This window comes from Rhyacophila brunnea, unplaced genomic scaffold (assembly GCF_057557595.1).
Source record: "Rhyacophila brunnea isolate RB1 unplaced genomic scaffold, BYU_Rbru_1.0 scaffold_19, whole genome shotgun sequence".
NCBI lineage: Eukaryota > Metazoa > Arthropoda > Insecta > Trichoptera > Rhyacophilidae > Rhyacophila > Rhyacophila brunnea.
Window position 1 is genome coordinate 8,174,645 of NW_028232848.1, and position 16,729 is coordinate 8,191,373.

Sequence of the window (16,729 nt, forward strand, 5' to 3'; positions counted from 1 at the left end):
GCCTTTGTATTCGAATAAATGGGCCTTTGTATTATGTTTATGAACGCCTCAGAGCTAATGAGTCAACACATAATTTCGCGTTATAAATTAGAACATAAAACTGGCTGCGGTAATAAAAACAAGTGTATCGGCGGCTTGAGAATGTAGCGGCCGACGGAAAAGTGTACCGGACGCGCGTTGACTCATTAGCTCTGGGGCATTCATCAACATAATACAAAGGCCCTTTTATTCGAATACAAAGGCCTCCTACATTATATCGATCGCGACACCAGTGTCCCGTCTGAAACGGGTCTAAAAGGTTATTGAAATCAAACTATTTAGCACTTAGATTTGACACATTAAGTTAATATTATAACAACACAGAGACATAACATTATGTCGTTTCGTTGTAAGTATAGTATGTAATATTATACTCCCGAAAGCAGTTACGAACAAGAAAGGAACTGAAAATCATACATATTATAGTACTTACATTACTTTTTATAATAATTCTTTTGCTCGCATGTTCGAAACTACGAAAAATATATTAAATTTACTAATATGTAGGTATAATATGCTAATTTATTATTATTATTTAATATTAAAACGGTGTCCCGTCTGAAACGGGCCTTACACTACAATATCCCTACAAATTCCTTCATTCCTTACCAAGATTTTAACGCCACAAAATCCTTTTTCCTAGATTCATACTAGATAGCTGACGTCGTGTGTCCGGAAATTTGTACGTATGCATTTCGCCGTATCACACTTCATCGTGAAATGTTGTATCGGAAATATGTCGTATATTAAAGACCGTCCACCCTCTTTGGTTCGTATAGTACTGAGATCAAATTCATGTCTAAATAAAACACGGCTCTTGTCGGTTTACAGGAAACCAGCGGAAAACAAATTTTGAAAATTGCCGATATACTGGATTATTTGTTAGGTTAGGTAGGTTAGGTTTGGTTTTCATTCTTGAATTCATGAATTTTGCCAAAATCGGCATTAAAAATTTGCGCGAAAAACCGACTTGTACCTAAAACACTTACAAAATACGTAATAAAAACTACCGAAATACAAGGGTAAGACAGATGAAAATAGGTAAAAATACGATAAGAAAGGTCACGGCGAACTGTGCTACGGTGAAATGTAAATACGTACAGTTTACATTTATCAATTATAAAATAATATATAATAAAAATATGGGATGGATTCACATTTTAAAACTTTTTTTTTGTAATTGCTATCTTATTTTTGATTTTTATGTGTAGGCGGCGCATATTCACCTTAGAAAATGCACGTTTTCTCGAAGACAGCGAAAAAATGAACGAATTGTCTACAATCTACATACTACATACTCACAGACAATATTATTATATTATGTGTGTACGTATGTCTGGTCATTGGTACGTCTTTCATACGCAAGTCTCTCTGAAAACCGGTTTGGTTGCGAAATGCATTTAATGCAAAATAAGGGCGCCGTTCGCACGCTTCAAGGTCGCCATTATTGCAAATGTCAGATGAGTAATAATAAAATTATATTATCAGTGTTGCCAGGAATTATTTAAAGTAAACGAATGGACTATGTCACTGCCTATAGATAGGTATCTCTAGAAGGATGTGGATATGTTTAAAAATGGGGAACTTTTTGAACTACGTACAAGAAAGCGAATTAAAGAACTATGCAGCCTATCATCAGATGCCTCGGATAAATGCTATGGACGATTCCGGCCTCCTGGAAAGCCGCTAAATACCACTAACGGTATATGCGGCAGAGCTACGAGATGCTGGTATGACCTGGAAAAACTGGTGCGCGATAGTTATTCTTGGAGACGCTGGGTAATGTCCATATCCTCTGACTAGGGAACGGACATGGACGAATAAGAAGACCGGATATATACCAAACTTCTAGTGGATATTAACCACGGAAATGTCCAAAGTAAATTACCATGAATTGACTGTTGTGATAAGAAAGGGAAATGTCGAATAAATACCAAAATATTACATAGGTAATTTTGATATTAATTATTAACAAAAATAATAATTATAAACAATTTGGAATAGGTATCTCAAACACACCAATTGTCTAATCTAATAATATGTATTTTTCGATGTGCCACCCACGATGGCCGCGTGGCTTAAGCGCCGGTCTATAGTGTCGAGGGTCCCAGGTTCGAATACTGGGTCTGGCAAATACACATATTGTTTTTTTATTTGTGTATGAGTCAGGGTATGGACCTAATAGGTTGAGCAAGTGGCTGACATCCATTTCTCGTAAAAATAAAATATGTTAATACAAACCTCCACTCTGTGGATGCCCATATGATCCTATTAGGATCAGACATGGTCGAAAGAAAGAAAATGTGTATGTATTGCCGTCATTACCGAATACTATAATATATTCTTAAATCTTGTGTATTATTCAATGAATATAAAATAGTCCAATAAAAAAATATTACCATATGTCTCAACCAAGCAAAGTTAGTATTTTAATAAACTATTTATTTTATTCAACGGATAAGACAGAAAATTTGAAAATGTGACATACTACATATTGAACATACATAATGTGAAAACATCTCATGCATATACACACTAGAAAAAATCTTTTTGTAGCAAAAATACTACACCCGACGGGACTTGAACCTGTATCCGCTTGATTCGCGGCAGTGTGCTTTTCCAATTAAGCTACAGACATCCTACATAATCACGACGATTTTAACTAGTAGTTGTTACACGAAATGCTTATTGAATTGCGTTATAATGTTGGCTATCGGTTTGAGTATATTTATATTTACCTTAAGGCTATACCTCAGCTGAGGCATGGGCTAAAAAGATCGTGACTAAGCGATGCGCGGATTGTGCAAATGACGCGAGCCGAACGAAATATAATTTGTCATACAAATTCGAAATAATAATAGTGTATTCATTGACATGTTTTCTTTTTCAAGTACATGCGGAACATTTTTTAGTCATCTTTACACGATTTAAGAATATATTCCTCCAACGCCATCACAAAACAAATTGACGTGCAAACAGGTCGACTATCGCTCGCCGAATGGCAACGCGGCCGAAATTTCGTTCCACATACAGTTGAAAAATATTTGCCGTTTCACTTATGAGTGTGTATTTTCATGAGATGTTTTCAAATTATATATGTTTGAAATTAGTATTATTAATACCGGATACAAAATTACAAAATATTGTCGCTAATATTAATAGAATTCTGCTATTTTGTTGTTTAACCATTTCTGATAAAGTACACCACCCGGATTGTGACGGTTGTGTATTCAAGTCCCATTCAGTAAAAAATATTTTTATTATTGATATTTATTCGAAATTGTGTATACCAGTAGTACCAAGTATAACAACTTGTTCAATATAATCGTCATAATAAATTTTTACATAAATACGAAATGTCATAGTTATTTTTAATTTGTTAGTTGTACAAACAACAGTTAAAATGCAATATGTGCATTTATAATAATGACAAATATATTATTTTTATTCCAGACAGGATATGAGTAACCGTAAATAAATAAGATTATTGCAATATTTTAATTTGTAAATAATATTATTTTATGACAACGACTTAAGAATGTGAAATGCATTTCATATTTCCTTGATTATTTAAAAAAAAATCACGCCTATAACGGTTAAAATTTTATATTAATACCAAAAATGTCACGCAAAATTAGGAAATAACAATGTGGCTTGATTTTGTTTCCGCGAAGAATGCGATATGGATTCTTTGAATATTCATTGTTAGTTCTTGAAAAAACCGCAGGTTTTTATTTTAAAATCCTTTATTATATTATTACTATCAATAATTATCATATACCTATTTTTCTTGATTAAAGAATATATATAATATATATGTCTTTCTGTAACGCATGAGAGAAAATATATGTAAATGTGTAACCAAGGGTGTAATCAGCGTACAACCCGAAAAATTCGTAATCCATGGAAAAAACTAAAACCAGAATTAGTCAAAAAACCTGATTATCAGTTACTTTATCAGTGCACTTGTCGACAACACTATTTCTTTGGTTAAGTAAGTACCTACCTGATAGTAGCGAAGGGTGAATTTAGGCTGTTAAGATCCGACTTCAATAGTGCACACTAAACTTTGTCAGTCAAACGTAATTGTTTCCATTGAACTAAAACTAATATTTGCAGATGGTGTTAGTTAGTTTTTAAAATTTAATTAGGCCCTGCCTAAACCAAACCATAGTAGTTTAAGTATGTTATGGGCGATCCGACAAAAATAGTGCACACCTTTTTCAGTCATATGTATTTGTTTTCGTCGAATATAGAATACAAATTACAGATGGTGTTGGTTAGTTTTTAAAATGCATTCAGTCTTGCCTAAACCAAGCCATTAATCGATAAAAAATATTGTTCTATCTATAAAATGTCAAAAATTTTAGATATTTTATAGATAGACAAATATTTTTTGACAATTATCTCTTATGGTTTGGTTTGTCAGGGTTTAATTGAATTTTAAAAACAAACCAGCACCATATGCAAATTTTAGTGTTTATTCAATGAAAATAATTATTACGTTTGACTGAGAAAGTTTAATGTGTACTATTTACGTCGGATTTTAACAGCCTACGTCCACACTCCACCACTGCTGGAGTATCTATTGTATTTGATTCAAAATGTGTGACTTATGTTGATACTGCTTTTAAATATTTACTGAAAATGTGTCAAGTACCTACAAGGAAATATTGATAGGTACCCACCTATTTTTATATAAAAATTAAAATTAAGGGACAACCCCATCTATCATTGAATTAAAAATAAAACTTCGTCTGTCTGCTATAAGGTTTTAATTTAACACTTTCGTTTTTAAACCGGTCCATACATTCCTTAACCCAGATAACAGAGTTGGATTGGTATGTTCAGAAACATCTTTAATTTCACATTGCAGGTGGCTAATATTATTTTTTAAATTATGTACTTACCAAAAAGATTTCAGAATAATATGACATTACAATAACACTCTTCTTTGAAAATACATAATTTAGAAACACTTCAGAAAACATAGGTATTAGAAAAATCCTGAAAATAATCTTGGACTGACTTGAATTTGAACACACGTACTTCGTAAGCTAGGTAAGGGCTCTTATAATTAAATGTTTCTAAAACGATTTTATGTATGTAGTTATCTGATATCTACTTATTTTAAAAATCTTCAAATCCCTAATATTTTGAGTCTAGTATGTAAAATGTAGATAAAAACAATGTTAACCTAACCTAACCTGACATATCCGGAATACGTATCAAATACATTTAATTAAATTTACATAACTACTTGGAGATTGAGAATACATAATCAACAATTTTAACTTGTCGAAATTAAAAATATTAATCTTGTAGCGCTCTATACATCTTAACTATACCGATTTGATGAAATATTTTAATTTAGAGAAATTATATCTATTGATTGATTTAGTATGGGAATAAATTATAATTTGATACTCTCTCTTGCAAACACGACTAAACATAATAGCGCCTGTACACATGCATGGAATTACTGTCGGCAATTGTGCTTATTTTAAACTGTCATGGCAGTAACTGTTTACACGTAAAAGTGCTGACTGTCTCTCCAATCTCATTCTTTAAAAGTAAGCGAGACGCGAGGTTGTCATTTTATACTACGTAGTATTGAAAATCGGAGCTCAAAATGAGTAGTTCGTTTTTAACCGGCATGTTCACCCCTATCGCTCTACTGCAAAAGCGCAGATCGAAAATAATCTTACTTGCGCGCAATAAATCATCACAATTTGGAATCTTCCAATCTTGTTTGATTTATGCACGCAATCTTGCCAACTGCAGGATAATACATACTTCCCCATACATTTTCTTACTGTGCACAGTACATCCATGGACGTGTAAACTGGGTATAATAATATATTATTTACTAATTCTCCTCTGTTAATAAGGTAAAAAATGAAATAAAAACCATATATCCTCCAAAGCATTGCGTTATATTGTACAAGACTTTTAGCATGACTTTTTCGCAAAGGCATGATCCAAATTTTACCATCACCTTTATCTTCCAGCACAGAAACAGTATGTTATTCTATATTCAAATTCAAAAAACCATAAACTAAAAAAATATTATTAACCAGTATTTTTCACAATGTAAGAATACTATAAAATATATTTCTTGTCTTTGTAGAGCACTATTTTTAATTCAGTAAAGTTAACGAGTAGATAGTATAAGCTAAACTAGTTTAACAAGTTGATTGTGTCCTATTATACTCACTTTTCTAGTTAAAACTATGCTATTTGACATCTGAAAAATATGTTTAATATCACGTTCGCATGACATATCGTAGATTAGACTGATTAGTCAGCTAATGAGCATTATTTTATCTTTTGTTGGTCTGTTAATTTAACACGTCGACGGTGAAATCAGAATGCGATCTGTCAAAATCACGTTCCGTATTATTTAAAAAAATGGAATATCAGCTGATTTCATAAAACATAACACGACGTATTTAAAATACTTACTCATTTGTAAATTCTCAAAAAATGGAAAAACAATTATTATTAAAAGACTACAACGGCAACAAAAAAACCTCTTTAATCAGCCACATTATTTACAATTAAAAACAATGCAAGTTTCTTGACTCGTTATTTAAAAATGTAATGTTTTCTATTCGGATCTAGAATACCCCACATCACATACGTTATAAGAGGGCGTGAAGGGAATAGGACAACTGGACGCCAGGACAATTGGACGCCGCACTGACGTAGACACGTAAACAGAACGTAGACAAGGAATTTTAATCAGTTTCTATCTACTACTTAGAAGTTTTAATTCATTTGACTCTTAAAATATTGTTTTTTTTTTATTGCGGATTGAGAATTACCATGTCTAAGGCTTTATATAAAAATAAAAAAAAACTCTTATTCCGTTGGAACTTAGACATATGCACGATTAAATCATTATTTACGTGTGCATATTTAAATTCTCACCAACTATTAAATCATAATATAATAATTTAAATATAAATAATATATTTTTAAAGTACCTATAAGTAGGTACGTATATTTATTTTCGAATTGCGTGGCGTCCAGTTGTCCCGGCGCCAAATCGTCCTAAACCCGGTGTGAAAGCGCATAATATGGCCAAGGCGTTGTAAGATGCGAGGAATCCATAGGTCACCACATGATTCACGAGAAAACTCCAGTAGGCACTCGTCTCTTGGGCCGCCCACGCAAGAGATAAGCGAATGGTGTGCATAAAAATGCACTAAAGGTCAATGTGTCATGCCGAAGAGAGAAGGCTCGTGATGGAGACAATAATTATTGTGCAGTCGGTCATGGACCTTCATAAATATTATTACTATACTAATAATTTTAATTTAACTACATGAAAACTGTAACAATTTGACGTAAGTACATATTGATATTATATCTGAGATAATAGCATATATATTATTAATTACAAAAACAACATGAATTTGTTCTTTAAGACGGTCAGCCTGTTGTGTTCGGTGTGGCTCGCATTCATTCGAAGATATCCAGATAAAAATGGAGAGCGGTGCGGATAGAAAATAATTTAACGTAAAACTATCAAAGAATTTGGTGTTATATATATGCACCGACATATATTTTAATTTTGCTTCATCTCTCACGTGGATGGAATGCGAGTGGTATGAATCACCTTAAAAGAATTTCAGGTGCAATATTCTTGTTTGCCGTATAACAGTGTCATATATCGTACACCGGCATACTATATTATGATGTTTTCTTTTATTTTTGTTTTTACGTGATTTTTATCATCAACGTCTTAGCATGAACTTCATTGTATACCTACCTCTGATAGACGCATCTTCATGTTTTTTTTTTAAACGACTATTCCAGAGATATTATAATATTATGTCAAAATTATATTTCTTTGAAATCATACTCAAAGGCGAAGATGTTTCAATGAATATACATAATTTGAAAACATCTAAGAGAAATGTACCTATAACCATTAGAAAAAAGACGACGCCCAGCTCCCATGTGCTCTAGCAACTAAGCTATAACCGTAACTAAAATTTGGAGAGTTCCTGACACCGATTACTAATTAAGGTAATTAATACTTTGATTTCAAATACAAAGCGGACTGTCAAAAAGTAACGCAATTTAGAAAGCCCTTCAGAAAGAATTATAAAAACTACTAGTTAATTTCATCGTAATTAAATAGGACGCACATAGTAAAGTTGGTAGGGCATATTATAGTCTCGCTGGGAGTCGTATTTTTTTTTAAAGATTTTTTCTAGTGGTTATAATATATTGCTATGATGCCACAGCATGCGTGAAACTCCACAAACGGTCGTGTAAATTCCCCATTAACAAAGGTGTCCGGCAAGGTGATACCATTTCACCTAAACTATTCACCGCTACTCTTGAGGACTTATTTAGGAAACTTGATTGAGAGGAAAAAGGTGTTCCAATTAATGGGGAGCACCTCAGTCACCTGCGCTTTGCAGATGATATTGTTATACTCTCACAAGACCCGAAAGACCTCCAAGGTAGAATGCAAGAACTCGCGGATGTCAGTCAAACGGTCGGTCTAAAGATAAATGTCTCAAAGACAAGGAACTGTTTTTCGGACCCTGCGATTATCTGTATTTCTGGCACCCAACTCGAGCAAGTCAGCAGCTACGTCTATCTCGGACAGCAGGTGTCCATAGACGGAAGCATGCACGATGAAATTGCTCGAAGAACAAAGCTGGGATGGAGTGCTTTCGGACGTCTGAATATTATCTTCAAGAGTGACCTACCATTATGTCTTAAGCGTAGGGTGTTCAACCAATGTGTGCTACCCGTGCTCACGTATGGCTGCGAGACGTGGACCCTCAACACGAGAGATGTCCAAAGGCTAAGAGTCACACAGCGAGGCATGGAGAGGTGCATGTTGGGCATCACGCGAAAGGACCGTAAGAGGAACGAATGGGTTAGGAAGCAGATAAGAGTACGCGATGTAATAGACGTTGCCAAACAGCTGAAATGGAGATGGGCGGGGCACATTGCTCGCCGAAAGGACGGCCGCTGGACAAATGCCGTCATCCAGTGGTACCCAAGGGGTACGAAACGGCCACAGGGTCGCCCTAAAAGCCGCTGGATTGACGAACTGGTAAAGTTCGGCGGAAATACGTGGCAGCGAACGACACAGGACCGAGAGAGTTGGAGAAAGCTTGGGGAGGCCTTCATCCAGCAGTGGATTGACCCCGGCTGATGATGATGATGATAATATATTTCTTTGATATATTTACAAATAAATAATGGTACATTCTTAAATCTTGTGATTTATTCGTTGAATAAAAAAATAGTTTATTGTTTATATAGCTTTAAGGCGGTTTGGTGCATTGTTAATAATACGATATATCAATATTATTTTTACATCTTTTAGAACCAAAAAAAATAAACCTGATTTACAAGTACAAGTCAAGAATTGAAAGTACTGTGGAATTTTCGACATACCTATCAATATATTCACGGATATTTATTATGTACATAGTCAAGTTATTGTCATAGACAACAGCGAAATTTGCGTTCAGGGTCCAGGCCAAAGATTATGGTAGGTACATTCGCTCTGTTTTACTAGTATGTGTAAATTTGTATCAATGCTAATAATAATATTAATACCTAACTTGGCTGTATAATGCCAGTGGGTTATTGGTACAATTTGTCTGATTAAATTTGCAATCAGTTCTCGTATGGATCTACGACAATCAGTAGCGTGCATATGAATGTATTTTATTCATTACGGTTGCAAAAAGAAAGCTAGATAATTCGGTAAATAACATTATTTAATAATCGTATTCTGAAATTAACTCTTGGTTTTCGTTCAGTTAAAATATTAATACCTGATAGTTATTGGAGTAACCTTTCAAATTAAAAACACACTTTTATGTCCCTTCAGTATTTTGTTTTCAATAAATGAATAATGTTTGAAATGATTATTGGATCCGTCTTATTTCTTATATCTAATTTACATGATAGCAGTATATATTCTTATATATAGAAGGTTTCTGTCGATGTGTAGTTAAAATGATATATTATAACATTATTATTGAGATATCAGTTTTTTAAAATATGTATGCAAACGCTAAAATAGTGTTCCATTTTCAAAAATGTTTATCATTGTGTTGCCACAATAATTTTACATATTATTCCTTCCCTTATGCCGAATTAAGTACCTAGTCAGTACTTCAATAAAATTATTATCGGTTTTATTGTGACTTAACCTGATCAGTGCTACCATCTGTTAATGCTGACCTTCCCATGCAAAATGTAGGTCTTATAAAATAATTGACTTCATTGCTCGGCGAATGCAAATGTGTTAAACGGTAATTCAAAATGTAAGACTGGGTGTCTGAAGAATCGATCTGCAAACAAGACACGTAAGTTGACAGTGGGTTAATGTTATGGGCTGGTCATATTGCCTGATGGACGGTTTCACGCTTGCAATGGTATTCATGCCCTGCAAGGGTCAAAGATCTTCCCACATATATGTATATTATAATATATAGTATATATTAGAGATTGCGGAGAACTTTACTGTCCTGTGGATAATTGAAAAGGATCCTACAAATTCATCCATCATTAGCTAAGGATAAAGGACAGACTTTCAACCATTTGAGACAAAGTCTTCAGTTCCTTGAGTATAGAGAATGTACATGTTTGGAAGTATAAATACAATATGTAATAAAGAAGGAAAAATGCGATCGTGTCGGCAATCAGCAGGGACAACTCGAGAGGAGAATCGTGTGCAGAAAAGCAACTACTACTCATGAATACCACAATCCTCAGTAATAAGGTAACCATTGAGAAGAATTAATACACAGAATAAAATAATATATCGGTGACCAAGTTGAGTAAATCGACCTGAAAATTAGATATTATTGTGATTCTAGATAACTGTAAATGAGGTCTCATTTTCAATTACTATATTTTTATATAAAATATTAACATTTCTTTACATTTATTAATGTTTTTGGTATTTGAAGGAAGACAACCAAACCAAAATGTTCAAATTACATCTTATATAATATAAATTATAGGTATTGTTCCTATATAAATAATGACGATATTTTATAAAATATACATCATGTCTATGGGGTATACAACACTGTTTAGATATTATATCTACATTTTCATGCAAACCAGTTACATGTTTGAACCTTGTTTCACACATATTAGGTAGATACCTACATAATATGTACCTACGCAGTGATGTCAAACATGTCCTAACTATGGTTTAATTGTGTGAGGTGCACGTTTAATAATATAAATGAATTTGCATAGGTACACATATTATAAATGTTTCATCTAAAAAGATAATATTATCTATGCCAGTGGCAAAGAGTGGAGGTAGGCTGTTAAAATTCTCCATAAATAATGCACGTCAGTCATACTTATTTGTTTTTATCAAATAAATAATACAATAAAATTTGCAGATAGTGCTGGTCAGTTTATAAAATTCAATTAAACCTTGCAAAAACCAAACCATCATAGTTTAGGTGTGCTATGGGCGGTCCGATAAAATACTGCACACTTTTTCAGTCATACTTATTTATTTTCGTTGAATTAAGAATACATATTATTACAGATGGTGTTGGTTAGGTATTTTAAAAGCACTAAGCCCTGCCTAAACCAAATCATAATCGACAAAAATATTTTTATATCTATAAAATATCTAAAATTATGTAATGGCATAATTTTTGACATTTTATAGATACACGAATATTTTTTTACTAATATCTACTTTGGCTTGGATTAGGCAAGGTTTAATGGAATTTTAAAAACTAATAAATACTATCTACACATTGTAGTCTTAGTTCAATGAAAACAGATACGTTTGGCTGACAAAGTTTGGTGTGCACTACTTATGTCGAACCTTAACAGCCTACCTCCACCCTTCGCCACTGATATACTATGTAATTGAAATGTGATCTCTGGTACAGAATTTTAGCATGATAACAAATGCTGAGGTACCTACAAACTTATCTGGAGAATGAGATGGGGGAGCCACTGTCGAAAACTACTCAATCACGACTCGTAACTAGCAAAATCTGACATTCTAATGACGTTTTTCAATATGGCGTCCTATGGTAGTTCGTAGTTCCATTTTTTGGCCATTCTCCAGATAAGTCTGTGGGTCTGTACTAAAGATTCATTCGAATTTCGAATATTTTCTGTAGTGTAAATAACAGAATTTCTGAATTCTATTACAATTTTATTGAATAGTAAAGAATCCACAGTCATGATTCATGAATATAATGATAAAGAAAGGAGGGCACAGTCCGTGAAGTGCAATTAGGAAACAGATTACGTGCGAGCAACAAAGCAAGTCAACGGTAAACTATCCGAGAATAAAGTAAAGTAATGTCCATCCGTGAATGTTAAAACGAAACGACCCAACACGTCAGTCCGCAAAGATGCAAGATTATTCCTCACCTCGCCGAGGTGAGTCCTTGATTTTGGGTCAACAGTCAGAGCTGTGATTCAATAGACCTCTTGTTATTAAACGATTTGCTAATTAATCCTTCGCATAGGTACAGAATTAAAAATATGTCTATATAAGGTAAGGAAATTTGCATGAACAATTAATTACACGCATGTAATATAGATGGGGTTGATCCTCATAATAATGAGATATCATACTGGCAGATAGATGCCTATGTCTTTTTTACGAACAGAAAATATTTAAAATTAAAAAGGTTCCTACTAATGATTAGATTATTTAGTAGTAATTTGGCAATCCAGATTAATTTGTAGCAAACATCACACAGTTGTGTTCTGATATTTCATTGTCAGAGCCTAACTAAGATAAAAACAATCAGTGTTACAAGCGTTTTTACAATTATGTGTCGAAAATGACAGCAGGTACGTCATAGTTAGGTATATTATAATAAAATGTCAAAACAAGCCGCCATCTTGTTTATACTGTCATTTTCAATGCTGTCAAGGTATATACTATTTTTTTTCTATTGTTACTAATTCAACCATACTAAAAACATAATAAATTATTTCTTTTATTCAAGGAATGGAATAAGATACAAGATTTGAGAATGCAACACGTCGGGTGTCGCATTTTTCCTAAAAAAGATTTTAGGTGTGCATGAGATGTTTTCAAAAAATTATGATAAAAACGTTTTGAAATCAATATTTTAGTACTGTAATACAAAACGTTTATATGAACTTCTTTAATTATAGTCCATTTCTCTGAAAAGACAATAATATTATTATTATAAACGTACTTGTAATAATTATGGATCGGAAATTAAGGGAAAACACATTAATTATTGTCTAATATTATAGTTAAAAAACGAATAAGTATTCAAAGAAATATGGTGTGTACTTCTTAGAAGGTCGTGTAACTATGCTATTAGACGATATACTTAATTAGTTTTTTTTAATATTTGTGCTGTATCGTGTAAAAATAATGTTGAAAGTTTGAAGTTTGATTGCTATATTGATATTCTTCAGTTAGGGATAGTTTTATGATATAACTAGGTACGCTAAATTTGAAAATGTTGCTAAAGTTTCTTAAAAACGTGTTGGCCAATTAGATTCTTGGATGAAACCAATTTTAGATTTGAGTATTTTAAGATAATTTCAAAATGTTATTTTTATAAGCGATTTAGTTTCTTGTGGTGATGTTGTATCTATGCGAAATATCGCGATCTTAAGTAGGTACTCTTCGGGCCATCTGTCATGGCCGACATAATTCCTGACCTAATGCCGGTTTTATACTGTGAAACAAAAATATGAAAATTATCGCAAAACGTTTAGATTGCGCATGCGCGCGACGTCTCGATTTGAAACTTCCCGCTGCGGTAATGTGACACGATCTGGCAACATTCCAATGCATTCCTCTGGGAGGGATTTGAGTTTAGAACAGAAATAAACTCGCAAACGAAGATGAGGGGAATCGCGCTTCAAACGTAGGAATTAGTTTTTTTACATAACGTAGGTTGGTACCTACATTATTTGAAATTAGAATAGTGGGCAAAAATAAATGGCGGAATATTACATAGACCATAAATAATAGGATAACCCATATATTATTTTTGCAATAATTATGAATTAACTATTTGGTTTTCAGTAATAACATTATTTGAAATTGACTAACGTTGAAACGTGAAACGCCAGAAACGTTGGAAACTTTAAATACCGTCTACAATTCAATATAATCCGCTACCTAAATTTAATTAAGGTCGATAAAACTTTCCATTTTAAAAATGAAATGTGAATACTCCATCATTAAAATTAATGTAAACTGTCAAATGAATGACAATAAGTCAACAGATTGATATAACTGTATGGTCATCAAAAAAATACTCCTGAATTTCAATTTAAAAATAAAATAAGGAAAACCCAAAGATAAATCTGTGGTCAGATTAAAATAAATCATAAAAAAGTTTTTATACAAGAAATAGTTTTAATTTAATTAAAACATAATAATCATTCCGTTATGTATATTTTATAATTAATTATAGTCTTCCTATTACCATGTTTAGTAACTAACTACAAACTTTTTGATACTGAGCCAAAAATATCAAAAAGAATATGACAATAAGTACTGTCTACCTAAAAATATATTTATAATATATACCACATAAATTAATAATTGTTAAACATTACGACAACTAAACTAAAATCGCATTCTCAGGATATAATTTAAAAGATCTTCAGCAAGATGTCACGTCATATTGCATGTTTTTCTTTAGAAAATTTTCATGTGGTAGGTACCTAATCCAAAATATTTTAATCGTAATATGTAGATATAACTCTGAGAAATAATACAACATCCAGTTAAATGTCTAAACCACGTGAAAAATAATGTATTATATTATATTAAAGAACAGAAAAATCTTTGAAAATACACAAGGCATCATCGGGAAAACCAAAATCCTTTTTTAACTGTAGCCTGAAAAGTGGAAAATAGTTTGAAACAAAATTTGTGGCCACAGAATGTAGTGAAGTACCATTGAATCTGTCAGTTAAAATAATCCAGTTGCAATATTCAGGGATAAAATATAAAATTGAAGCTTAAATTTAAAATACATTATAAGAAATTTTATAAATATCAATCCAGGATAATATTATTTGAGGACGTAGTAACACCGAAATTATCACTTTCATCTGTGGCCACATATTTATTATCTTCACACATTTTTTTTAAACTAGGAACAACAATTTTCACCGAAATACAGAACGACACCTTAAAAGTTTTAAACTTTGAAAACTTCAGAAGTTCGCGGCAATTTTAAATTTCGAACGATTAATATTTATTCGTCACAGGGAGGTTTTTTTTTCAATTAACTTTGATTTGGGTATACGGGGGTTCGCGTTATTTGCTGGCGACCGATTTTCCTTGCGTATTTTCTTATGATTTTTTGCGAAGATGTTCAACAGTTTGTTTTGCTACTTACGTAGAGAGCTGTGAGCTTCGATGCTAGCGTCCCGCGACTGAACACACGACTGTCGGGGCGGCGGACGGTGTCGACTTACGGCGGCCCGCTAAGGGCATGCAGCCCCCGCCGCGCCTCCGCCCGCTTCGGCCAGGGGCGCCCGCCCACAGAAAAAACCGTAAGCCGGGAAATCTTTTCATGTGTAATTTCATACTCCGCAAAATATATATTAACATTTCAGCGACACCCCTGAAACAATCCAAAATATTATGAAAATATTGTAATATCAAAATCAAAATTGTCACCGGCATTATCCTGAGAGCGGACTTCGAATAGTATAGGTATGGGACAGTTCGGTTATGAGGAATACAGCGAAAAACACATTTTGAAAATACCCGATATACTGGATTTTTTGTTAGGTTAACTTAACCAAACCTAACCTAACCTAACCTAACCTAACCTAATATAACCCAACCCAACCTAATCCAACCTAAACTAACCCAAACTAACAAATAATCCAGTATATCGGGTATTTTCCAAATGTGTTTTCCGCTGTATTCCTCATAACCGAACAAGTCCCCTATGTTATTATAATCTGGCTTTACGTGACTGGGACATGAGTTCCGGATGCCGCCAGAGGTGTAAGATTTCGTGCCCTCGTGGCACAACCTCAAGGGTTTCATCATCGTGGCCAGGCTTCTCTCATCCTAAAGCGGTGCTATAAAAGCGATCTACGCACTGCAGGTCTGGCATGGCAGGAGGTGCGAGAGTTGGCGTTGAACCTAGGGGAGTGGCACGAACTTGTGCTTGCCCTATCTCCCAATGCTAGGGCGTGACTGGGTGAAAGAAGAATAAGCATATTACTCTAGCTTTTTTCTCTTCATTACACACCAGAGCGAGCGACCAGAGGCCTCTTCTACAAGTGCCCTTCATCAATATTCTCCATGCCTTCCCAACTCGCTCCTGTCTTAGACACAGTTCAACCATCGCATCTGTAGTCTGCATCTCAAGTTGCTTCCGATTGCGTAACCAACTATTCATTGGAATATTTTAAAAACTATTAAATATATATATATATACCTACACATATTTATTCTTTTCAAAACTGTAGTATCAAAACATGCCATAAGGCCCAATGACAGTCGTGTATTTGGTACTTTAAAAAAGGGAAATAATCACAATATCACCTAGGTTTTGAGAAAATCACATAAATATATTGTGACCTCACCGAGTTCGAACTCAGGACCCCCAGCTGAATAGTCGGCGCCTTACGCACAGGACTATATCGCCTGGTATTCTTTCATTATTGCTTACCCATT

At 33.6% G+C, this 16,729-nt stretch overlaps 1 protein-coding gene across 12 annotated transcripts in view; it reads right to left on the reverse strand.

The window, feature by feature from the left end:
- Tm1 (tropomyosin 1) overlaps positions 1-15,482 on the reverse strand; it is a 97,297-nt gene extending 81,815 nt beyond the window's left edge. For all 12 annotated transcript variants that reach the window (XM_085946039.1, XM_085946041.1, XM_085946042.1 and 9 more), the window contains exon 1: positions 15,432-15,482. The gene's annotated coding sequence lies outside the window, so the exon portion shown is untranslated. The remainder of the gene's footprint in view (positions 1-15,431) is intronic.
- Positions 15,483-16,729: the final 1,247 nt, after the last annotated feature.